The sequence below is a fragment of the Scardinius erythrophthalmus genome, assembly GCF_964197995.2.
Source record: "Scardinius erythrophthalmus genome assembly, chromosome: 23".
Taxonomy (NCBI): Eukaryota; Metazoa; Chordata; class Actinopteri; order Cypriniformes; family Leuciscidae; genus Scardinius; species Scardinius erythrophthalmus.
Window position 1 is genome coordinate 11,789,437 of NC_138243.1, and position 25,842 is coordinate 11,815,278.

The window sequence follows — 25,842 nt, forward strand, 5'->3', positions numbered from 1 at the left end:
CCACCTGCCTAGATCTGCTATGGGATTCATGAATGTCTATTCATGCAGCAGCATATCTTACATGCTCACAGCAGCATGTCTGTGTATCTACTGGCAGTAGCAAGTCCATACTTGCTCTCCAGCAGCAGCAGCAGCAGAATGCGTGGGAGAACAATGCCAGATTCATTAACATACTAAAACACTGCTAAAAATGAGTATGCGTTGAAGTAAATACAACAGGCAAAACAAATGTGATTTCTTCCTAAATAAGTTAATTCAGGCAAGAATTTAAAAAACGTACTGTTTTGTGACATCTGGAGTTCATTTTCTACTCAAAAAGACATTCATACTCAAAAATGATCCAATGAATGTTACTGTTATTTTGTATTGTGTACCAAGTTGAGGCATTTGTGTTTAGGTAACACATTACTTCTATCATGTGGATATGTTGTCTACACAATGTCTACTGTATTATTTATAGATGTTTCAAGTAAAGCATACACTTTTAAAAGCATGGCTTAATTCAGTGTTATATTGTTTGAGTAAAATGTACTTTACACAGAGTATTTCAACGTAAATTTCAACTAAGCAGAAATTACTCAACAAACTTTGACTGGCCAAGTTAAAGTTACTTATTTTCTTTGTTAAATTTACTTAACTTAGTTAAAGGCAGGGTAGGTAGGATTTTTCTAAAAAAAAAACATTCCAAATTTGTTTAAACTGTCTTTATATACCAATACATAATTCAAATGTAAGTACTCTGAAAAAGAGAGTATAAAAATCGAGTGTATGTAGACCTCTCACGGCTGTTGTAAACACAGCTCATTATTTCCATTCAGTCCACCCCCTCCCTTCTGGGCTCCTTCCAAAGTCACGCCCCCAAAACACATGAACGCGCAACGCCAAACGCTCAGGCTCAGCTGGAAGGCGCATTTATTTACCTGAGACGAGTGGAGAGGAAGGAGCGCAGTGCATGCAGTGACATCATGTCAGAATCACATGTAATAAAATACCTAATTTTATCACTATGAATATAAACAAATAAGATTTATTTTAGTACTCACTATCAAGCTAGCATATTGATACTGGTAAAGTTTAAAATATAATTTGTTTGATTCGGTAACAAGCTATATTTATAGGTAACGAGCTATATTTATAAGGCAAAGCTAAAAACAGGTTGCATTGATACACATTTTTCCATTACCATCAGTTACACTGTGATGAAGGTGAATTTCGTGTAAGATTCATAACATATACAGTGTTTTGCATGTAAGAGCTTCCATGATGAAAACATCGTTGACTCTGATGAGGACTAACGTTACACTCCGGAGACAAGTACCGCATTGTCGGTTCGAGGACAGGTCCGGGGTCGAGGGCGAAGCAGAGGAGGTCGTTCAAGAGTGCGGACAACCAGGGTCCGAGTTTTGTTTTTAAACGAGTTTTTAAAAGTTTTGTCAATGTAAGCTTTGTAACAAGTGTATATATTAAGTTCGGTAAAAATGTGTTGAAATTGTATGCACCTCCTCTTAACCAATGAGAGTATGTGCTGCTGCTGATTGATGGGTGATCCCTTTCCAATGAGTTAAGACAGCCTGTGCTGTCCGATCTGAGTAGCTGGCCAGGGGTGCGTTTCCCAAAAGCATCGTTAGCCAACTATGTTCGCAAGTTCCGTTATTATCAGTATAGTTTAACGAGTCAGTGTTTCCCGAAACCATCATTCTAACGAACATTCGCAAACTGCATCGCAAAGTTGTGTAATTGGAACGACAGATCTCGACCTGTGGTTAGAAGCATAGTTTCTAATTTGCATGACATGTGGACTTAATAAATCCTTATCTTGAGCAAAATAAGCAAGCTGACATTCAGTACAACCTGTGTCTTTTATTTAGAATACATACAAATGTCATATACGTATTTTAGTCATAGACAGTAAAAGAAATGGACACAGCGACCCCATTGGATTCAACGGAGAAAAGTGAAGTCAATTAGAGGCACTCACTTTCTGATGGCTGAGCGTACTGCGCACTACTCAAAATGGGCTGGATGACGTAGATGTGACGTGTGCAACCCGTCTGTCTTCTAGTAGCTGTGCCAAGAGAAATCTGAATCATTCCCTTCCGAAACTTGCAGAGACGGAGAGCGTGAGTAGGAGCTGTCCATGAGCTAGGAGCAACTTTTGCTAAGTATTCTGATTAATTATTTTGTAATTTTACCTCCACGTCCCCCCGATTGCGCGCAAGCTTCTCTTCCTGTCCATACAATAATTTCTCTACTGTGCGACAGAGAGTCGCGTGGTTATGACGCAATCGCTAGCCTATTTTTACAAAAACTGCTTCTACGGGGCCATAACGTAAGATACAAGGTAATGGAGCCTTTTATACATTTTCGTGTTTCTTTAGAAATAAATAATGGACAAATGGAGTCTTTAAATGCCTCAGATGTAAAGTTATTCGCTGTCAAATTGACACCAAAATGAATGGGAGTCAATGGAATGCTAACATCAGGTGATGGTCTGCTAATCAATGGCGGCCCCCGGGGAAGCTTCAGTTTCCGGCTGATAGATTACCCCCCTGATTTTAGTTTGTCAAGAGATTTACAGCACCGTTTTTGAAGAGTGCGCATGTGCGAATGTACTCTACTATGTAAGAACGAGCCTATGATTGAATCTGGAAATAAAACAAAATAACTAAGAAAAATGAGAAATAGTCCTCAGATGCCATGTCTGTAATTTATAGCAAAACATCTAGCGTTAATTCGATCTCAAACAGTTTCATTAAGTTATTACTCCACCACGTGCGTGACGTCATAAACCTTAACGTGGCTGAACGACCAATTTGCAACAATATGGTTTCGGGAAACTATCGTGACTAGCTAGTTGATTTCTTCAACGATGCATCGTACTATGGTAGTTAAGCATCGAGTTACGTCATTGTTCGGGAAACCCACCCCAGTTTGGTCAAGATTCGTTCCGAACTTTTGAGCGGTGAGGACTGGATCGGAAATTTCACGGGAGAGAGCAGGACTCGTTCGCTCGGCCCACGGCCTAACGGAGGACTGATTCATTGTGCATCGTCGATTCGAGATTGTTCCATTAAAATTATTATTATTATTATTTTTTTCCTTTTTCGGTTGGAAGACAATTATGCGGGACCTTGGACTGCCATCGCGAACATGCAGACAAGTGAGTACAGTTGGACTGAGCTCTGTTGATTATGGAGGAAAAGTGCAGGCAAAATGTAGGCTACTGTTGGAATGTAACTTACTGTTGGTAGAGACCATTGCAGGTTCTCACTTTTATTATTGAGGTATTGAGTGTTTAATTTCTGTTTTGACTTTTGACGCATGTGAGCAAGATTTGTTATGAGTGAACTGATTATCAAAGACTTGGTTTAGGACTCAATCAGTTGTCATGATTGAAATAGCTCTATTAATTGCAGAAAAAAATAAACAAAAAAGTAAAATCATTAAAGAAAACCACTGGGAATTATTCAGTTCAGATGTCTCAAACTACCAACTGAGATTTTGTAATACATAATCTTTAAATCCGGTCCACATTTTTCCATGTATTAAACAGCTGATCATTACATCACAGCCGCATTGTGATGTTCCTGCTCTATTAATGGGACTGCAACCTGCCTCATCTGCAGGAGAAAATTACAGTTCATCTCAGGCGTCATTACTCCGCTAAACATGCAGAGCAGTATACAAGGATGAGATGAGGCATTCAGCTCTGAAAAAAAAATCCGTCTATGCATCAATAACCATATTTCTGTGCCAACAGTTAAAATTCATGGTCGTTGAAACATTTCTTTGTTGTGACTATTAAACTGGCCTGTGTTACTGACCCTCGGGTAATTTGAGTTTGAGACTTCTGAATTATTTGATGGCAGTTTATACATTTATAGATTTTGAGTTAAAGCAAAATCAATTCAGCAGTTTTAGCATTTGCTTTTCACTAATGTGAGCCGAGTATAGCTCTAAGTATTTCCCATTTAAAAGTAAAAGCCCGATGTTTTACTTCCCGCCGCTGCAGGTACTCTAATGAATTTACAGAGCCCCTCGTGTGCAGGGAGATACTGTAGATTATTTCCAAACATCTGCTTAATTAAACATGAAATAGGTGTCATTTACAGTCTTAATCTGTCAACATTATTTATTTATCAATACATTTAACTTTTAATTAGCAAAATTAATCATGTTGATTCTGTCTAATTAAACATTACAGCATGAGCTGCCCTGACTGAATACTGTACGCTATAAAGGGCTGCAATCGATCTCGTGCTTTCAGGGTCCAACTATTTGGCGATGAGGAGATGTGTACCAAGAGTGCCAAGTTTCGGCTCCAACAAACAGGCCTGGAGAGTGTGCGTATAAGGTTTTTTTACTTGACTAATTTAGGAGATCTTTTGAAATCAAGAACTAAATCTTATGCTACAGAAAAAAAATAGAGATGATTAATTGAGAAATGGACTTGAACACATGAGCAAACCTCTTAAATTCTAGTCAAAATATTTCATATTTATGTTGTAAACAGCAAAGCTTAATCACATACATTTTTTCAGATTTAAAATCTATTTTGGGTTACACTTCATTTCGATAGTTCACATTAGACATTCTACTAACTAGAAGTAACTTTACTATACACGTCAACTAACTCTCATTAGAGTAGACTGTTAAGTTTGGGTTAGGGTTAAGGTTAGTATAAGTTGACATGTAGTTGCAAAGTTGCTTATAGTCAGTAGAATGTGTATGGGGGAACATCAAATAAAGTGGTAGCAGATATTAAACAGACAGTCTACTGACATGTATTTGCAAATATCCTTATAATTAGTCAAATTTCTAAAGTGGACTATCGAAATAAAGTGCTATCATATTTTGTTCAAACCCAAATTTACTTTGGTTTTACAAAATCAAGGGGGAAGAAAATATTTTTCAAATCAAATATATTTCAAATATTTTTTAGAACAATATATATTTGCATATATTGGAAAATGTAAAATGGCCACAACAAATAAGGTATATTATAGTCAAAATAAAAAATAACATTTATGCTAAAAACAGCAAGGCGTAATCTCTTACTGTATATTTTGCTTAAAACATTTCGCTGTTTGGATGGGGGATGGGGGATGGGGGATGGGGGGGGGATTGGGAAAAGGAGAGACAACAACCAATTAAACACAGACCTGTAATACACTCATTATACAGACACATGAATATTAAAAAAAGACCACAGAGAACAATTTGGCAATGTCAAGATTCATCAGACCCAAAAATGTATGCACCTCTTTATGATGATAACATCACAATATTTAATTCCACCAAGAAGTGCATCAATTCTTGGTCCAGTTCTTGTCTTGACAATGCAAGAGTCCAGCACTCTGTAAAGTCTCCTCCAGCACAATCCAAAGACTTTCAATGAATTTAAGGTCTCGACTCAGAGGTGCCAATTCATGTGTGAAAATCATTCTTCATGCTCCCTCCCAACCATTCTTTCTCAGTTTGATCCTGATGAATCTTGACATTGTCATCCTGGAATATGGCCATGATGTGTCTTCCTACATGTTTTTTTTTTTTTAAGAAATAAAAAGCTACACACTCTATCAATTAGGGTTAGAAGAACTGTTGCCAAACATATAACATGCTAGAAACATAATCACTGCAATAATGATCCAGTCATTAACTCTAAAGCATTTGCCAATTTAAATCCAAACAGAATTTTTTTTTTTTCTGGCCAGGCATACATACTAGCCAACAGCATTCACATTGGATGTAATCAAAACAATTTACTTGCATAGATGTCATAACAATGCTATCATAACAAGATGATTCTTCTGAGGAGCCATTATCATCGGATCCCATCATCACTCTAAAACAACTTTAATCAATGATATATGTTGATGTGCAGGACATACCTGCATCCATTAACTCTTGCTTCTGACCCCAAAAAGATGATATAGTACATCTTAAGTTTGGTGTGACACGAATCAAGACATGGAAATTGATGAGTTCTTGCTTTGATTGCATCTTTGATTGCAGCTATGTAAATGAAAAGGAGAAGGTCATTTATATAGGAAAGCATGTCTTTGTAAGAGTCAGAACCAAAACTATATGTTTTAATTCAGTTTCCTCTAGAAAAGAAATGCTATTTTTGTTTAGTGCTCAAATTCCAAATGCAATGTGAAGTTAGCGCTTAGCGTAAAACTTGCAATGTAATTTCTCAGAACTGAATCTTTAAAGGTCTTCTGCAATGCTTTTATTGCTCTTCAAAAGTCCTTCAGGCATGATTGCATGCTTTTTAATTTCCGGTGTCGCACCACATCCACTCAAGCATTTAACATATCTGAACCAAAGTGACGGCACGCGACACAAGACCTTAATTTCTTTTGTCAAGAGTCACCGATGGTAGTCCACAGGTTGCCAACACGCAGTAAGAATAAATGGCAGACGCTTATACCTGCTGACACACTTATATATCATTTGCAGTTTCTGTGGGTGCAATAAGCAAAAAGCATTACAGCAGTTTTACTTAAGCTGACAGCGTTCCTTTTTAAAAATTAAATTTCTGATATTAACATGGGAAAAGAAAAATGTAAATGAAAGGTCTCCGTACACCACACACACACACACACACACACACACACACACACACACACACAAATGAACAAAATACAATTTTGTGCAAAACCAGTTTAATTTTCTTTTTTTTTTTTTTTTTTTTTTTACAGAATATCCAAGATACTGAAAATGGGTAATATTATAATTTTTTTTTTTTTTTTTTTTTTTACAATCAGGCAACAAAAGTGACTAAAAAGCATAATAATAATAAAATAATAATATATAATAGTACTGTTAGTGTTACATCTATTATATATATTTTCTTCCTGTCAGGTCTACATACTGTCCTGTCCCAGTAAAGAAAAAAATATTAAATATAACATACAAATAATAGTAGAAAGTAACAGTGTAATGTATTTGAAACTATTTATTTATTTATAATATAAATATAATTCAGAATTTTGCCGTTAAGGGCACTTACGTGTAAATAAATGTAATACATTTTGAAGATTACAAAAGCTTTAACAGAATCCAGCTATGTCGACGTTGCATGAATAAAAGTCCGTACAGCAATATTTCTCTTATAAGATTAGCCTAAAATGTAGGCTCAACATTCATCTGGAACGCTTATAAATTTACAAATAAATGATTTGAGTCAGGAAAGGAATGATTATCTGTACTTGCCAGAGCTGCTTACCCTATTCAAGTCTCAATATAACACATCCAACACTTATGCACCCAATCTGTGCAATGCAAGCTTACATCCATCATGCATTAGAAAAGCTCTGTTTCCACAATTATTTAAATAACTTGGCGAGAGAAGGAGACCTTGCACGGTGGATCAAAGGGTGCGAGGAGACATCATAGGGTTTTTTCTTTCATTATTATACAATACAACAGACCACGCAACTTTCAAAGCGTACGGTTCCTTTCAACTCAACATTTCTGCAATACAGCGCAACAATGACCAACTACTTTTTCAGCAGTCTTGGTTCTGGAAATAGTTTCCCCATTCATTTTCTCCACAGGGATTCGAACTAATTCTTCAATAAAGAGTTATTCGTGAACCAAACCAACCAGCTCTGAGATGAATTGCACCATTGAACTCTTTGATTAGAAGCAAAAAGAATATGAAAAATTAAAGAAAAAAAGTATATATATATATATTTGTCTATGAAAAAATAAAAGGGATTTCTACTAGAACCAATGCTGTTGCACTCCATACTGACGTCTCACTGTATCTACTGTACGTTTTCTGCCTTAATTAATCCTGCAGTAATTGATTGACAGATGTACTTTCTGCTTCCCTTTTTCTCCCCTCTCGTTATCTTTCCTTCCTCTCACCATTTCCATTATCATCTTTTAAATTTAATAAACATCTCTCTCCATAAATGACCGCATATCTCTCCAGCTTCATCTATCGCCTGGCAACTGGGGTTCTCGTGGCGCAGACCGCACACAGTCATCACACTTTTTAGTCCAAAAGAAAAAGACATTCTTGTCCAACACTCAGTTAATTAACTCTCTCAGGGAGATTTATCGATAAGGAAATGTGGTTGAAATGGAGCGCTGTTATTATCACGCTCTGCAGATTATATTTACGTAGTTTAGACAAACACTTATCTCTGTTATGCAGCTATAATGATGTTAATATGGTATTATGCATGCATATCATGCATTTGTATTCCACAATGGCTGTACAAAATAAAAAAATAAAAAAATAATCAGTCGCACAGCACGGGGATAATGTCCAGTAGTTATGAAAGTGTAGCAGAGGGCTAAACAGTGGGCTGAACATGTTTCAGCCATTATCATGAAGGCACTTATCAGTGTACTTTCAAATGTCGAAAGATTTGGTTTCTGAAATTACAGCGTGAGAGTCATTCATATGGAAATGACATCCCTTTCCTCTTTGTTGCTCCTTGTTTTCATGCTGAGTTGAGATGTGGGTATATTCGAAGTCACACTGTATATTTTGCATAGCCATATGGTGCACCATGAAAAAAAGTAGTTTTCTTTCATTCTTTTTTTTACTCAGTGCTTGTAAATCAAGCTTTTTCTTATTTTTCCCCCAATGCAAGTTTTTATTATTATTGCTGTTGACATTATGAATGCATATACTATAAATTGGTCTATTTTTGAGGAACTTGTGGTCTTTCTGATGTTAATTACGAACTATGGGTTGAGAAATGCTGCAATGGTAAAACATATAGACATATTATGTAAATTATTGCAATTTCACTAAAGGGCTCTTTATTCAACAAGACCGGTGATGTGATCTTTGAAACACACAGCCTTGATTATGTCATGAGTCACGATGCGTAGTAGCATTCGCCACGTAAATGATCTACAAGTGCTGTTTGAGATCTCTGGCTATCAGCAATCTGACATGCTAATTAGCCAGCAATACTTCATTAAAATTCAAGGGATGCTTTTAAAGTACTGTAGTACATAATACACATATAAAGTAAACAAAACATTTTTATAAACCTATGGCTTTCACGTTGATAAACAGATATTTTCACTCACAACATATATTGTTGGCTGTTTAGAATGACCTCCAGTGAACTTGGAAGTATTTCAAATAATGTAACTTATCTCCTTATTTTATTCAAACATTTTAAACAATATTTAATGTAAAATCTTTATGTATTAATTTTGTAATACTAAAAATTGTAATACTCTTAATTTAATAGAATTTTATTTTATACAATCTGTAGGGTTTTAATGCATATACTAACACTAGCATATGCCCCCAGCCCCAACCCCCAACCCCTCTTTTTAAAGATATTAATCATGTAGGATTTTGTTTTTGTTTGTTTAATCTTCCACCAAGCAAAATCATAAATCTGTTTGCTTGGAAACAAATAGTAAATCTTTTCTTAAATCAGACACATAATTGGTATCATTCATGTTTGTAGGACTTATGTTGAAAAACGCCTTCCCATTATGTTTGACATACTAATGCTTGCCTTAGAAAGCACCGCTGATGATTAAAAATTAAGTCTTGAGTTATCTCAGAGTTAAAAGAACATCTGGCATGTTAACTCTAAATGCCTTATTAAATAAAATGGCATAAAAACCAAACCTTCCCCTCAACAAACGTTTTACTTTGACAAAATAAGCAGCGACAGGTTGTTCTGGCAGTGTGGCTAAATGGCCTATTACACATTTTTATGCACAAAAAGCTGTTTTTTTTTTTAATCAATTCAAAGATTCTGATAAAACCCAGCACAAATACACCCAAATTTTCTCTAATAATGAGAGTAAAAGCAACTTCACCTGAAGCCAGTCATTTCCTAGATAATTGTACATCAACATAATCACATGTTTTGTGTCATTGTGTGCGCACAGCCGTCTCTTAGGACTTCTTTGCAAAACACTCTTTTGAGCCACATTACTGGCTCTTGACTCAATACGCCTGGCATTTTTTACTTCAGAAACATGATTGATGCCAAAACAATACTTGGTCTTGATACATTGGTTGATTACTGTGAAAAGAAACAATAGCAGCTATCAGAAAATAATTTCTTTATGACCCAAAAAACAGGTTGATATGGGAGTGTTAAGGCTGCAGTGGACAATTTCTCTTACATTAGTCCCTCTAACGCCATGGCAACAAGGAAAGGTGATTAGAGGATAGCTTTCTTAGATATTGTAACATGTTATCTGTGTTTGTTTCTGTTTAGGGTAGGTTTGTCACGTGTTTTAGTTTGGTTTCCTTGTACCCTTTAAAGGGAACTCCATGCTGCATCAGATGTTGACGCTTTGGGAACGCCTCTGTGTGATTGCGTCTTTAAGCATGTGTGAAATGTCCAAGGGCATGGCGAGACATCATCCCATAGCGTGTGATGTCAGGGTCCCGCTGCTGCCAAGGCAGTGTAACAACTCTAATCATGGGGATCGCAGATGGATTTAGTGGAGGGATTTGAGACGGTCCTGGCCTTTTATCAATCCTCATCCAGCGCTCTCTCTCGGGATACGGAAGCACGCTCTGCGGCTTCTTCCACCCTGAGTGAAGGCCCGGTATCCGAGGAGGTGGATGAGTTGCAGGCATTGAGGCAGGGGAGAAAGAGGACTCGTCACCTCCCTCCCCTGCATATGAGGAACTCATGGAGGTTATTACTTACACTGTGGCAAGGTTAAATATCGAATGGCCAGACGAGAGACAGGAGATTTGTAGAAGCAAATTAGATGAACACTTCCTGCCTAATGAAGCGCAACCTCCACGATGGGGCCTTCCATTTTTTCCTGATCTTCACACCGAGTCGTCGAGGTCATGGAATAAACCATTTTCTGCCCGTGTCTTCAGCCCCTGAGTATTGAACTACTCATCAATAATGGGGTTAGATGAACACTGGTATGGGCCGATGCCTAAGGTAGAAAAGATGCTTGCGAGACATCTCTCCCCTGACATGGCATTGCCCCTCAAGGCCCTGGCATTACCCACCAGGCCATGTAGAACAACTTTGGCCTTGGTGGGTAAGGCTTACACAGTGACAGGTCAGGCCGGAGCATGTCTGCACATGATATCTATCTTGCTGGCATATCAGGCTGACCTGCTCAAGGACCTAGATAAAGGCAAGGGAGTGAGCCCGGACACAATTTAAGAGCTGATTTGTCTTTCCGTGCCATTAAGGAGACAGCAAAAGCCATAGGTCGGTCTATGGCAGCCCTGGTGTCCACTGAGAGGTAACTATGGTTAAATATGTCGGGTATAAAAGGTAAGTACAAAGGCGACACTGTTACCTCAGTTGTCGAGAGGTTTCAGGAGGCAAAGAAACAGGCGGCGGCGTTCCAGAAATTTCTCCCTTGCCATGCCCAGGTCCCGGGAGCTTTTCTTAAAAAGTAACTAAGTAGCACAATTAGTTATTTTTTAAGGGAGTAATATTGCAACGCGTTACTTTTCAAAGTAACTTTCCCCAACACTGATCAGGGTTATGTGCAAGTGTTTTCGTACCCTAGTGATGTAGAAAGAGCAATGTTTCTTGTCCCAGGGTTGCCTTGTCGTCGCAAAACTCTTGTGACAGATGCTTCCCTCATATGGGCTGGGGAGCGACACTCCTAGATAGTCACTCAACTTGAGGTCTGTCTGGAGATGATGGCTGTTTTTCTGGCTCTGAAATACTTCCTTCAAGATCTCAGGGGCCACCAAGTGCTTGTCAGATCAGACAACACGTTGGTGGTCTCCTACATAAATAACAGGGAGGTCTGCGGTTGCGCCGTCTTTACAAACTGGCACACCAGATCCCCCTGTGGGCTTAGGGGCAAGCTGTTTTCCCTGAGAGAAATGTACACCTGAATCAAGGAGCAGACATCCTGTCAAGGCAGGGGCTGAGGCTTTGGGAATGGAGAAAGTGGTGGAGTTGCTTTCGAGAAAATTCAGCCAGGCAAAAGTGGACCTGTTTGCTTCTCAAAACACATTACACTGTCCGCTCTGGTTCTCCCTCACGCATCCAGTTGCGGTGGTGTTGGATGTCTTGGTACAGACATGGCTGCACATTTACATATTTTCCCCAATTGCTCTGCTCCTGGGAAGTCTTGTGAGAGTTGGTCAGGACGGCATTAGTCTACTCCTAGAAGCCCCGTTCTGGCCAGGCCAAGTATGCTTCTCAAACCTGATGTGTCTCCTCAATGGCTCTGCCTGGGAGAATCCCATCAGGAGGGACCTTCTGTCTCAGGCAGAGGGTCATATCTGCCCGGTTGGTTCTGTGCTGGAGTACTTTCAGGACCGATTTTCTGTAGGGCTATCCTGAGAAAGGAATTAGATGCTGCGTCACCCTGACATACAGTATATCCTACACACCTGTGATTGACTTGCTTTGGCCAATCAGAAGCTGACATTGTATGATCGGTGTGCTTTATAGCTTCCTGGCCAAAGCAGAGCCTTTTACATGCTAACGGATGATGTCTCGCCATGCCATTGGACTGATTTCACGTGCTTCCGGGCTGTCAAATTAAAATTTGAATTTAAAGGTGATCTAAGTAACTTTTTTACCTTAACTGAACAGCTTCGGAGTCAGTGGAATGGTTATATTACTTATTTTGGGTTCGCCGCCAGGAAGCGTATATCAGCGTGATATCAGGTCTCGCGATGTAATGAATTGCTTGACGGCACTGCACACGTACACACCCCCATTCAAGCACCGGCTAGCTAGAAGCAAAGGGCAACGATAGATTGTGTTCTTCACATTTTTGTCATGGCTGAGCCTGTTAAAAAGAAGCAGAAAGCTAGGAAATCTTTGTCGGAGGACCAAAGAAAGAGGAAACGGGAGACTGACCAAGCAAGAAGTCAGACTCGAGTAAATATCGGACCGGCTTGTACAGAATGGCGAGAACTGAGAGAAACAGAAGCCTGCAAAACGGATGCTGACCTTTACAAGCAAAGGTAAAACGTCATTCTTCCAGATGAACTTATAGACCTTGCTAATATAACTTTAGACAAATATTAGCCTCCGATATATATTTTTTATGCTCATGCCCACTCTCCAAAAAAACACACAAAAAAAACACGAAAGCAGTAGTTCGCCTCGTTCATATCGTTCGTTCCCAGTAAAAATACTAGTATGCATGACAACACAAAAAAAAAAAAAAAAAAAAAAATCAGTTGGAAAGAAAATATTGCTTTACTTAGCTCGGTAGACATAACTGGTTTTGAAATAGCCGGTTCCTCTGCTCAGCTGGGTTGCTCGTGGCGAGGGGGGAGGAACAACAGTTCGTTTTTACGACAGTGTGTTTGAAAGCATTTACTACCAGACACTAGGGGGAGCTATGGGGAGCTTTGTAGAGAAAAAACACTCAGGCTTGCCTAAATTTAATGTAAATAAAAATTTACATTAGAATGCAAAAACGGTGCATTCCAATTTTAGGTGTCAGGCAGCCTTAACAGTGGCACACAAGATGCGATGATGATGATGATGATGATGAAAGAGGTATTAGTTTAATGTTTTTGTTAGCCTCTCCAATTGAACCCACTTGATGACAATATGCTGGGTTTCAAAGCACTGTCCAAAGTGCATGAAAATGAGCCATGTGATTGGCTGTTTGTTTCTAAGCATCTAGCCATGACATTAACACCACATCGTTTCAGGCTGTTCAAGCAAAAAAAAAAAAAAAAAAAACGGTGCTAAGTGTGAAATGTTCCTTTACCTGGGGTTAAGGGCAGTGTGAAAAGCCCAATTGAAATAAACTTGCAATTTTTAAGTACTAGTATTTTCTTGTAAAGCATAATCCAATAATCTTTGTTTTATTTACAACTCTGAAAAATATTTTTTTACAGTGTACTTTCCCTATGTCATTGTGGTGCCTTACAAAGGGTAACTGTAGTCGTTTATCAAAAATACATCCCAAAGTACCTATATTCTTCATTAAAATGCTGCTTCATTCCAATTTGGTGAAATGTAATGGACTTGCACAGTATTACTAACAGCTTGATGCAGTCTAAAGACTACATTTAGAGAAGAAAATGGATAAATGAGTAGGGCTGTCTCTCTTCTTGAGTGACTTGTGTAATGGGCACTTTACAACAGTCACGGCTTGAGAGACTATCTTGGAAACTTAAAAACTGCCTTTTATATAACTCAAGCAAGTGTATAGATTGTGTTCGTAGTGCACAAAGGGATCTATTGTGACACACACGCTTCAGGTAATGAGCCCAAAGAACTGTAATTTCATCGGCTGATTACAGATGGTAATTAAGACACTGATCCTGCAATTATTCTAAGGCAGATATTGCATGCCTGGAATACTGTTCTTTATGAAACATCCTACTCTAGAGGCTGATCGGATGAGCTGCATTGTAAAATAGCTTATAAACACACACCTGTGTCTGCCACATCGCAAAAGAGATCACTTCAATATCGCATTTGCTTCCCCAAGACATAAAAAAGATTAAATGGAGAACAAATGGAGATTTTTGCTCTATTGCTTTTCAGATGTTTCTTCTGAAAAAAAGTCTACATTAGCCAAGATATTAAAGACTGCAGATTTCAATATGAGCTCAGATCTTTTTGAGTTAAAGTTCTTCATGATCAAAATCTGAATTATCCAAACTATATTTATAGCTCTGTCAACAATTGCCTCATTTGTTTCTGATTTCATTTCTCCTGAAGAGTTTTAGGAGATACATCTCAGACAACGCTGATACTTAAAGGGAAGATTCACATAAAAATGAAAAATCTGACATTATTTACTCTCCCTGATGTTCCAAACCTATATGACTTTTTTGTTCTGTGGATGAATGTTGCTAATCAAATGGTTTTGGTCCACATTGACAATACAATGGAAGTCAATAAGAACCGAAACCGTTCGGTTATGAACACTCTTCAAACTATCTTTTTTTTAGGGTTATTAGGGTGAATAATACAATAATTTTTGGGTGGACAATCACTGTAAATTAAAACATAACTGAGAAATGTATGGAGCCTCTAAGAAGACATGATGATGGAAAAATATGAGATGGATGGAAAAAAATTATATTTTAATGTTATTGCGTTTTGCAAGCAAAAATGTTCCCTTAAGATGTTTTGTATTCGCTCACAAAACTTTTATGTTCTCTCGCAAAATGATTGTGTTCGTTCTCCCGAGAAATTTGTTTGCAAAAGCATTGAAATAGGGTTTTTTTTGCAACTATTATTAAGTTTTTGCAAGTTTTCTGGGGTAGCGCAAAAAGCATTAAAATATAATTTTTCCTCGAATCTCTCTTTGGTTGTTTGGTTGCTTAACAACCATAAACCATTCTACTTGCCGGAAGAATTATTATTATTATTTGATTAAAATATAAATTCCAAACATTAATTACATTAATAAAAAAAAAAAACAACAACAACAAAAAAAAAACATTATATTATAATTATAAATTATAATTATAATATAAATATAATTAATGTTTATAGTATAATTAATATATATATATATATATATATATATATATATATATATATATATATATATATATATATATATATATATATATATATATATATATATATATATATATATATATATATATATATATATATATATATATATATAATTTTTATATTATGCCACTGGAGGCTGAGAATTATATACAAGTCTTTTTCAGGTCATGGCTCACAACAGCACATAACCGCAGTAAATCTCTGTGACACCTTCAGTGGCATGTTTCTTATTTTCTTTTGTGAGAATTTGAAGGCAGTATCCACTGCTCACTGGCTTTATTATTGATCAATTATCAATCACCCTAAGGTAAATATTGATAGAAATTCTAGTGATGTTTGTCTGTGTTCACTACTATTCCACCTGGGAATATATATTACCCTTAATTAAAGTTTAATGGTGTAACACATTTGTATTATTTAGTTATGTCACACCTGGCTGAGTATTTATGCCCGGTTGGTGCAACTGGCCCCTGTTGCTTTAATATGAAGGAGGCTGGAGAAACAGTTGCAGAAATCTGTCCACACAGAGTGATGTTTTGGTGTTTCTACAGGAAGGGGGGTCATCTTCTCGCTGTGTTATCAGCAGCCTGACACAAACACCTCTTAATAAATATCTAGACAGACAGCTGTTTCAGGGGATGAGTAACTACACATTCTCTTTATGAAACACTACCACTCACTGGCACAATTGCGTTTTCCACCCCTCTTCAGCCTTTTCATGAAGCGACCGCTCACGTTTGCATCAATCTTGTACATGCACCTGCAAATGCAACAGCATGTTTGCTTTTGTGGTCGTTATGAAGTGCTTTGATTGCAATGAAAGCTCATTGTTTATTGCATACTGAATCCCTTTATTTGAAGAGAGAAGCCATGCAAAACATGCTTGTAATGGAAGTTACAACCAATGGAATAAAGCAACCACAACTCATAAAAAAAAATAAAAAAAAACTGTTGTTGAAATGTTGTTGTTGCTAACGCTCACATTAAGTTATGAAAGCATTATTTCTGAATGTGCCCTGAACGTTTTTTTAAAAATGTTTAAAAACAACAACTTGGTTATATGAACGTTATATGACCATTACATTTGATCATTACTTCTGAAAATTCTTTGAACATTCTGAAACAAGTAATACAACTTTAGGTGGACATCCATGCAACGAAAGTCCACTGAAGGCAAGTTTGAAGAACCCAAGTGCAGTTTTATTAACATAAACGTGTACAAAAGACTTGACTGGACAGGGACAGGGACTCACCAACAGTGATAGCAGGGAACTCAACAGGGAACAATGGAAACATGAAGGCTACTTATACAACAAGACTAAATGACTAACAAGAAACACCTGTGAACAATCAGCCGATCACAACAAGGAAGTCACATGACAAGAAACCAGGAAACATGACACATGACACATAAATGTTAATCAAAACCCAAAAGCAAATGTGACATTCCGACTAAATGTTTCAGGAAAGAAACATTTCAATAACAATGTAATGTTTTTGTGCTTACATTTTGAAAACATTAGTAAAAGCCAGATAACTTTGAATTAACATTCTATTAATGTTCCTGGAAGAACATTTGTTCATAATGTTGACAGAATCTTGCCAGAAGTGCTGAGAATGTTCCCTGTTATCTGGGAAGTCATTTTGTATTATAAAACGATTATAGTGGCCCATTATGACCTCCTCTGCTTATTTCAGGTAATTAAGAGTCTTTTATTACTGTACTTAAATATGGAATTTTATTCATAACTATCTGATGGAAAGGTAAAGGTCTTTTGATTGTAACACATCTGCATATCAAATGCAAACACTATGGTGGTAAAGAATAAAAAAACATGCCTTGAAGAAAATATAAAATCACATTTACTTTATCAAATAACTCTGACTTTTGTGAATAAAGTCTTTACATGAATTAAGCCTAAAGGAAAGGAAGCATCTGTGCACTAAATTATCTTAATTAAAAACACCTTAAACAAACATTACAATCATGTAGGGTAAGTTTCAATACAATTCATATTAAATAACATTTTGTTATACTATATATTTATGCTTAAAACAAGAGAGAGAGAGAAAAAAAAACATTCCCAATAAGAAAAAAATTACTTATTTCAAGATAATTCCCAATTCAAGACAGTTTTTCAGTGCACCAACCGAACAAACTGAACTCTAAACATCACACTGACTCAGATCGCCACCAAAAGCTCTAGTGTGAAAGTCTTGTAACAAACCAACACAATTCCTGTTAACCTTAGATGCCCTCTATGAAACAAACATAAATGCCCATAGGAGCGAGATACTGCTGTTCACTACTGATGATGTACTGCCCTGCGCAGAGTTAAAGCATCATGTCGTGAAAGATCTTAGTTTATCCGAAGAAAAATCTTACATTTTAGTCTGTTCAGACACAAAGCTATTGTATCACTTCAGAAGATGTGGCACACAATGCTCAAGTCATTTCAATTACGGTATATTTGTATGTATAATTTCATTGTGTTTAGTCCTGACTTAAACTCAAAAGCTCTAGTTCCAATTCCTTTTTATCAGAAAGAACAAAGGGTTTGGAATTACAGGTAGATGAGAGTAAATGATGAAAGAACTTAATTTTTTTAGGTGATTTTAGCTATTCAGCAAAAGGGACCGTTTATTCATTTTAACAACATAATTCAAGAAGCAAAGAGAATCAAAAGCATTTTTTCCTTAATATTTTAAGCTCATTCAAATAGAGCTTGAGTGATCAAATGGAATTCAAGCGTAGTTCAGGCAGACCACTGATCGCTAAACAGTATCAGCTGACCGCACAGACTTGTACACCCACCTCCTAGCATCTTCATAATTGAGCAGTGGATTCTGTATAAAAACTCTATGTACGTAATCATTGTATCTCCTTCTGTAAACAAATGCTTTTGAAGAAACTTTTGGTTATTAAAAGGCTTGGGGGATTTGTGTCTCAAGGATGTATCTCAACCTGTCTCGTATGGCAGCTCAAGCACCTTAGAGCCTAAGCCTCTCGCCAAATCCAAAGATTGTCAATAAATTTCATTCTCAAAGTGGTTCTGACTGAAATGACAGTGAGCACTGTGAGAATGATAAATAAGTCTTATTGATATAGCATGTGATACGAAGTGAAATAGATAAATCACGCTGTTTGGCTCTATCTTTTCTTTTGTGATATCTCAGGGAGAAACAGATTGGAATCTGGGCTTCATGCAAAGCTCTCTCCGCTGTCACAGTGCCTTCACTTAAAAGACACCACCAGCTTTGAAGTTAACAAGTTTACACTGAAAACAGTATGTTGCAATACAATTTCAGCAATAACAAAAGAAGGAATTTCACCCCTTTTATCTGCAATAGAAGTGAAGAACTCTTCAGGTCAGCTTCTGTTCTGCTTCGCGTCTGTTTTGAGCGATTTAAACTTACCGTTTTCGTTAAAACCGGAGCAAAGAACAACACTCGAAGCATACGATTGACCCTTCGCAAAGACCCGACCCCCTTAGTTACTGTCGCTATGCCCGACAAGCTACGCTGCTCTCACGCCACACCATGTTCTCACGCAGTGAAAAATACATCGCGGAGCAGAGAGGAGACTGACAACACGCTGACAGAAAGGACAGACCAGGTTACTTTTCGGTTACTTTTGATATTAAACATATTAAACAAAGTCTCACCTTTCAAATTTGGTCCTTTTTTAAAAGAAATTTAAACGATACATACCGTTTTGTGGCTCTTTAATGTGTCTGACAGATCGCTGAGCATCAGTTAAAGCTGCTCGTGAACCAATCATCTCTTCCTTCTAGTTCATTTATAGCATAAAATAAACATGAATGAACATGGGAAGGATTGTTGTTTTTAACGCGGAAAGACGTCAGTACACTCCGTTTTTCAAGTTCAAATCCTCCCATGTTAATCTGCTATCTCTCCTGACTGCTTTGTCGGACAAAATGGCGGATTATGATTGGTTAGATCGCCTGTCAATCAAGCTCCCTGCGAAGGGTCAAGAAATTTGAGCTACGTCGGTTGGTGACGCCCCTTTGGAAATGATTTGTCTACATAGCTTCGCCAGACCCTACACTCAGTTTCAACTGAGAAGGGTCTGGTTTTAACCAGGCTAAGCAATCCTGGCAATTTTTATCCATTGTACTATTTAATTTGAAAATTTGAACCTTGAGGGAACTGAATCACAATTACAAATGTAGCTGTAAAGGTGAGTAATATCAGCCTGATTGCCAGTAATAGCAGGATATGTCGGCTGGAAAAGAGTCCGACAATTAGAATTCTGATGAGTGGACTTTTCAAAGCAACATGAAATAACCATGTGTCTTTGAGATTAAATTGCTGGTGTGATTTCAGGTCCATTGGTCACTAAAACCAGAAATTATTTGAAACATCAAGAGGAGCGGTGTCAAATAAAATGGCAGCTCATGCTAAACATGGATAAACTATTGGCAAAAAGCGACAACAATCGGCTGTAAAAGCAAAAAAAAAAAAAAAAAAGGTGCTTTGAAAAATGATTGTAGAATTGAAACGGAATGATTATCCAATTTGAAGCTTTAAAAAAGCTATATAATTTTTTGCCAATTGAAAACTGTATCCAAGGCATTCAAATTAACACACTAACCTGAAACACACAAACCACAACCCTTGACATCAGAAAAAGTAATGCAGTTGGGGATTTTTTCAACTCATCTTTATAGCTTTGCATCAAGAAAAATACATTTAGCTCAAAATTGCGAACTGTTGCTAGCACATGAGTGCCATTAGTCTGTATGCTTTGAATGCTTATATTACAGCCAAGGAATATGAACCCATTTTGCAGGCTAGAAGCACCCTATTGTGAAACATATACTCCACTAACGTTCCCATACTCTGGAATTATAATGCCAATAATTCCATTATGGCAAGTTTTGGAGTACATTTTGCAACATAGATTTTCACATTTCGAATAGAACACCCCCTGTGAGAACTTTATGGTTTTCATATACAAACACACATTATGATTTGCTTTGTCAGTGAAATATCTTTATATTTTGATGTGTAATTGTTCCCAGCATTGTTTTTCATTGTTATCATTATTTACTGTTCCAGATGGACTTAAACTGGAGTCTGTTGACTAACTAGATGTACCGCATGGTGGTACAAAATATGACCGCCACTCAGGCCTGCACTGGCTTTACACAAAAAGAAATGATGTGGAGCAATTCAGCTGTATTGCGTGTTTATGTATATACCTAAAAAAAGTAGTAGTATGTGCATGTCTGTCTGTGTGTGTGTGTATGTGTGTGTGTTTGTGTATGTGTGTGTCTGTGTGTCTGTGCTTGTATGTATGCGTGCGTACATGTGTGTGCGCGTGTGTGTTTGTGTGTGTGTCTGTGCATGTGGATTTGTATGTGTGTGTGTATGGGTGTGTGTCTGTGCGTGTGGATGTCAGTGTGTGTGCATGCTTGCGTTTGTTTGTATTCCTGCATGTGTGTGTGTGACAGTTAGGGTTGCCAACTTAAGAAAAGGAAAATGCGGGACAATCGTGGTTATTTATAGGAAAATGAGGGACACTCAAAATATTTGTACTGTATCACACAGTGTACGTCATTTCAGTGTCTGCAGTTAAGTTTGTGTTTAAAAGGTTATCAGACTTAAACACATTAGTATTGCTTATCCTATTTATGTATTTAATTCTAAAAATAATTTTAATGTCGTACATGAAAAAAGTCACATTACAAACAAACCATAGTTCAAAATAACAGCATTTATCTAAAATAGAAAGCTTTTTTAACATTATACACTAGGCTTACAGTTCAAAAGTTTGGGGTTAGTAAGATTATTTTTTTGGGAAAAAAAATAAAGAAAGTAATTGCCTACTTTTATTCAGCAAGGATGCATTACATTAATCAAAAGTGACAGTTAAGATAATGTTACAAAAGCTTTCTATGTACTTTCTAAAAGCTTTAAAACATTAATAATAATCAGAAATGTTTTTTGAGCATATTATTCCCTCAGGTAGATTACATGTTTTCTTGCGTGGCTGGATGTTAGACTCATGAACAATAATCACGTTGTTTGCATTCGCCAAAATTGATTCGCCGAAATCAAAACGTGGACAGTGAAAGGAAATTACCGTTAGCGCGAGACGAGTCCGGCTTGAAGCGGAAGCGACCAGACGGCAGAGGATGTTCGCAAATCAAACAATGATTTGTCTCAAAACAGCGATTAAAAAAAGCTGTGATTGGATGATGACAGGTGTCGGTGATCATTCTCAAGTGTCGTGGTCAGCACTGCTGCTGTTGCTGTTGTATCAGTCAGTGGTTTATCAGCTTGTCAAAAAACGGGACACGGGAGGTCACGCAAGGGACAAATAAATTAGGCCCAAAATGCGGGACGTCCCACCTAATTCGGGACAGTTGGCAACCTTAGTGACAGTATCATCCTAAACCAGCAACCCTTCGCTCAACACCACCATCTACAGGCCGATGAGTGTACAGTCACTAAATGTGCACATAAATGAATTTATTTTATACCCCCCCCATGGATGAAATTCTACGAAACTTAGCATACCCCCAGAGGATGTCAAGTTAATCATACACATGAAATATGGTGCAGTTCTGAACATCTCACCTGAAGATAGAGGCGATTAAAGCAGAATAATATTGCATTTTCATTTTTTATGGGAGGGGCGCAAATCACAAATGAGTGATTATGGGCTAGGTTGATGTGGGCCCTTAAGAGCAACATACCATAAAAATTTCTTCATCCTCGGTGCCACGGTTCAGGTAGTTATTTAGGAAAAACTGCATTTTTTTGGGTTTGGGGGGGCCCAGCGCGGGGGGTGGGGGGGGGTGGGGGGTGGGGGGTCAGTGGCCCCCGAGGACCAAACGAAATTTTTCCGTAAAAGTATAGTGGGGCTACATGCCCACCAAATTTCATGTTCCCCGGTGTTTCGGTGTTCCTGGTATCGTTGACGAAAAATTCAGTAGATGACAAAAAAAAAAAAAACGTTGACAATCCCTATATGACCGCTTTCGCATAATTATTTGATTGTTTAACTATGACCTGCTTGCTTTATAGTCATTGAGAATAAGTGAAATTGTCACACTGACGAAGACAAAAAGACGAAATGTTTGTTGTCTTTATCTCCTGTTTGCAATAAAATATTTTTAGAGTGCAGACCTTTTTTGCATCTTTGTGCAGTGAAACAAATTTGAGCTAGTTAAGACCTTTCCTATGACATATAACACATGACCGATCTGTATGATGATTTAACAGATTGCCTCTATATGATTTTAATCCCACTTTAGATTAGAGTCCAGTTCTCGCTATTAACTATTAACTACGACTTTTGCCTCAAACTCCTAATTACTGCTTATCAATAGTTACACTGAATAAAAAGTTGCTTTTTTCAAAAGTACAATTAACTTGGACATGTATATCATTTCAACTTAAATTACATTAAAGTGACTTAAAATTAGTTGAATCTATAATAAAAAAGTTGAAAATTGCGGTAAAGCAATGAAAATTGCGGTAAAGCAATGAAAGTTGAGGTAAAGCAATGGAAAAATCATACAGTATGTTGTTATAACTTATTGATTTTATAATTTTTTACAGTGTATAGTTAAGTTTAGAAATTTGGTTAAGGGATGTATGCAGAACAAGCCATTAATATGTGGTTTATAATTCACTAGTTCACACTTACAAATAAGTTAGATAGAATAAATGCGTATTTGGCGTGCTGTCCGAGGAGAGGGCTCCGGGCTCGGTATTCGGCCCGAACCCAGAGTACTCCCCCCGTATTCCTGGCTGTAAAGATTAAGCCAAGAGTGAGGAGTCGGGGTGGTGGAGGGATGCTGAAAAACTGTCAAGGAATATTAGGTGAGTTGACAGTGTGGATATATATATACTTCTTGTCATGCTGATTAGGGTAGACATAATTGTTTGATGACGAGTAGATTGGATTGCTTATTTGAACGTGCTCCTCCCGAACTTTGTTTATAAAACATCATGTAATAATAAACAGCCAATATCCTATAATACAGATGATAAGCAATAAGCATACCACAATTTTTTGTTCATATTATTTGCATTTATTATTTTGCATTATAAATAATAACACTATATAAAATGGTGTAATTTCAATATATAAAACAATATATATATATATATATATATATATATATATATATATATATATATATATATATATATATATATATATATATATATATATATATATATATATATATATATATATATGAATATGTCATCATTTACCCACCCTCATGTCTTTTTCACATTTTATTTATGTGGAAAACAAAAGCAAGTTCAAGTTTTCTAGTGTGGTCAATTCAATACAATGGCAATACATTTTAACTCACTTTAATGCTTAATAAAGCACCCAATAGTGTCAGAAGATAATTTCAAGAATATCTCAGTGTTTTTTGTTCATACAATGAAAGTCAATGTTGTTTGGACCCCAGTGTTCTTCAAAATATCTTCTAAAATATCTTGTCAAACTGTACCAATTTGGAACAACCTTAGAGTGAGTAAATTATGTTTTTTTTTTCTGTGGGGTGAACTATCCCTTTAAGAATTACCTGTTATAGAAAAATAAGTCTTCTATATTTGAACCATATGATTGACAAAGTGAAGTTGTTGAGAAGTGGTAGCATATTCTTAAAAGAAATTGCTCTCTCAGACTCCTCTGTTTTTCCAATAATTCACCCAAAGTAAAGAGATCTCTTCTCTCAGTGCTTGAGACTCCTCTTCAGACAGCCGACAACATCTATGACCAATGGTGCAAGGGACTGGAGCCTCCCTATGGCCGTCTGCATGCTGCGTTGGTGATTATTTTTTTTCCCTGAGTCATTAGACCCCTACCAGTGAAGTCCATGCCCTGCTGGGACCAATGTGTCTTGATAAATTTGCCCTATTATGCTGATAAATTAGTCCATCTCCAGAGCGTTCGGGGGCTTTCTGCAGCTGTGACTGGGGGCAATGCTTCTGTCATTACACTCTTTTAAATGTCATTCTATTATCTTCCCCAAGCTCAGAAAAAAAATGAGACAAGAGACAGAATTGAGATGAGAATATGAAAGCGGTTTCACTCTTAGTTGTGCTGCGTTCACATTAAATCTAAATAAAAATTTGTATACAGCGGCCCCAAAAAGTCAAATTTCACTTCATGTTTATGAATGTTGTTACATTATGTAACAAAATATCAAAGTAAATGGCACTACCTTACATAAAAGCACAAACACGCTTTTTAAGCGAATGTTAGAAGTAACATACAGTACATAAAAAAATAAATAATAATTGCCAGCCACCATGGGCAAACCTGAAAACAAACATGCAAAAAAGTAATTATATTTATGATTTAATATACTGAAAAAATTATATTTTAATTATTTAATACTACTTTTGTCAAATCAACTTAGATAATTGATGTGGTTCAGATAACATAATATTTTGAGTTTCTATTTTTTAAAACCATCTCCTTGCATTAACTCATTTTTTTTATTATTATTTCAATGAACTAACTTACATTTTTAAGTTAAACCAACAATATATTTAACAGTGTAATCTATATGCCAACATATTTTGGAATACATGTTAATGTTCTTATAGTTGGAATACATTTTGTTTAATGTTGCATAATGTATACAATCAATTAAAATACTTTGTCATATTTACACTGCAGCGGTGGGACAGAAGCTCTTCAATATTCAATATTCAATCAGCCAGATAAAACTCAAGATAAAACTACAAAGCAGGTGTTGATACAGCATGACTTTACACATTATCTGTGGAGAAATGGTCTTCCTTTTTAACTTGACAAAAGCCGTGAATCGTTAATATTCCGATGTCCTCTTTTATATCAAAAGTGAGAATGGCTCCACCTGTATTGTTATTGCATCTGTTTGAAATCATAATCAATTATGTAGAATGTTAAGAGCTCATGCTGGTAGGAATAAATAAATGCATTATTTACCACAACAAATTCTCAAGGGATACTATGAAATGCATGTTTACTTTGGGTAAACATTACTGTGCGTCACAAGGAAAGAGAGAAATAACCTCTGATAACAGCAAAAAAAAACTTTCCCAGCATGCTCCTACTCCTCTTCACTATTAAAGTTCACAAAAAGGTCATTTTGACTTTCAAACACCCTCTTCTTCTGGTGCTCCGGGCTGTTAAATAAAGCTCCTCCGTCCTGCTTTTTACTCGCAACCATTATTAAGTTTAACAACTATGTATGTTTCTAACAGAAAATCGGTAGCGGGGCATCAGAAAATGTTGGCCTCTGGATTCCTCCTTGACAGTGTCTGTTTTCACAGTCATTTGCTATCAGATGGCCTCTATTACACAAAACCTTTAAAGGAACCTGGCAACGGTGCAACTTTA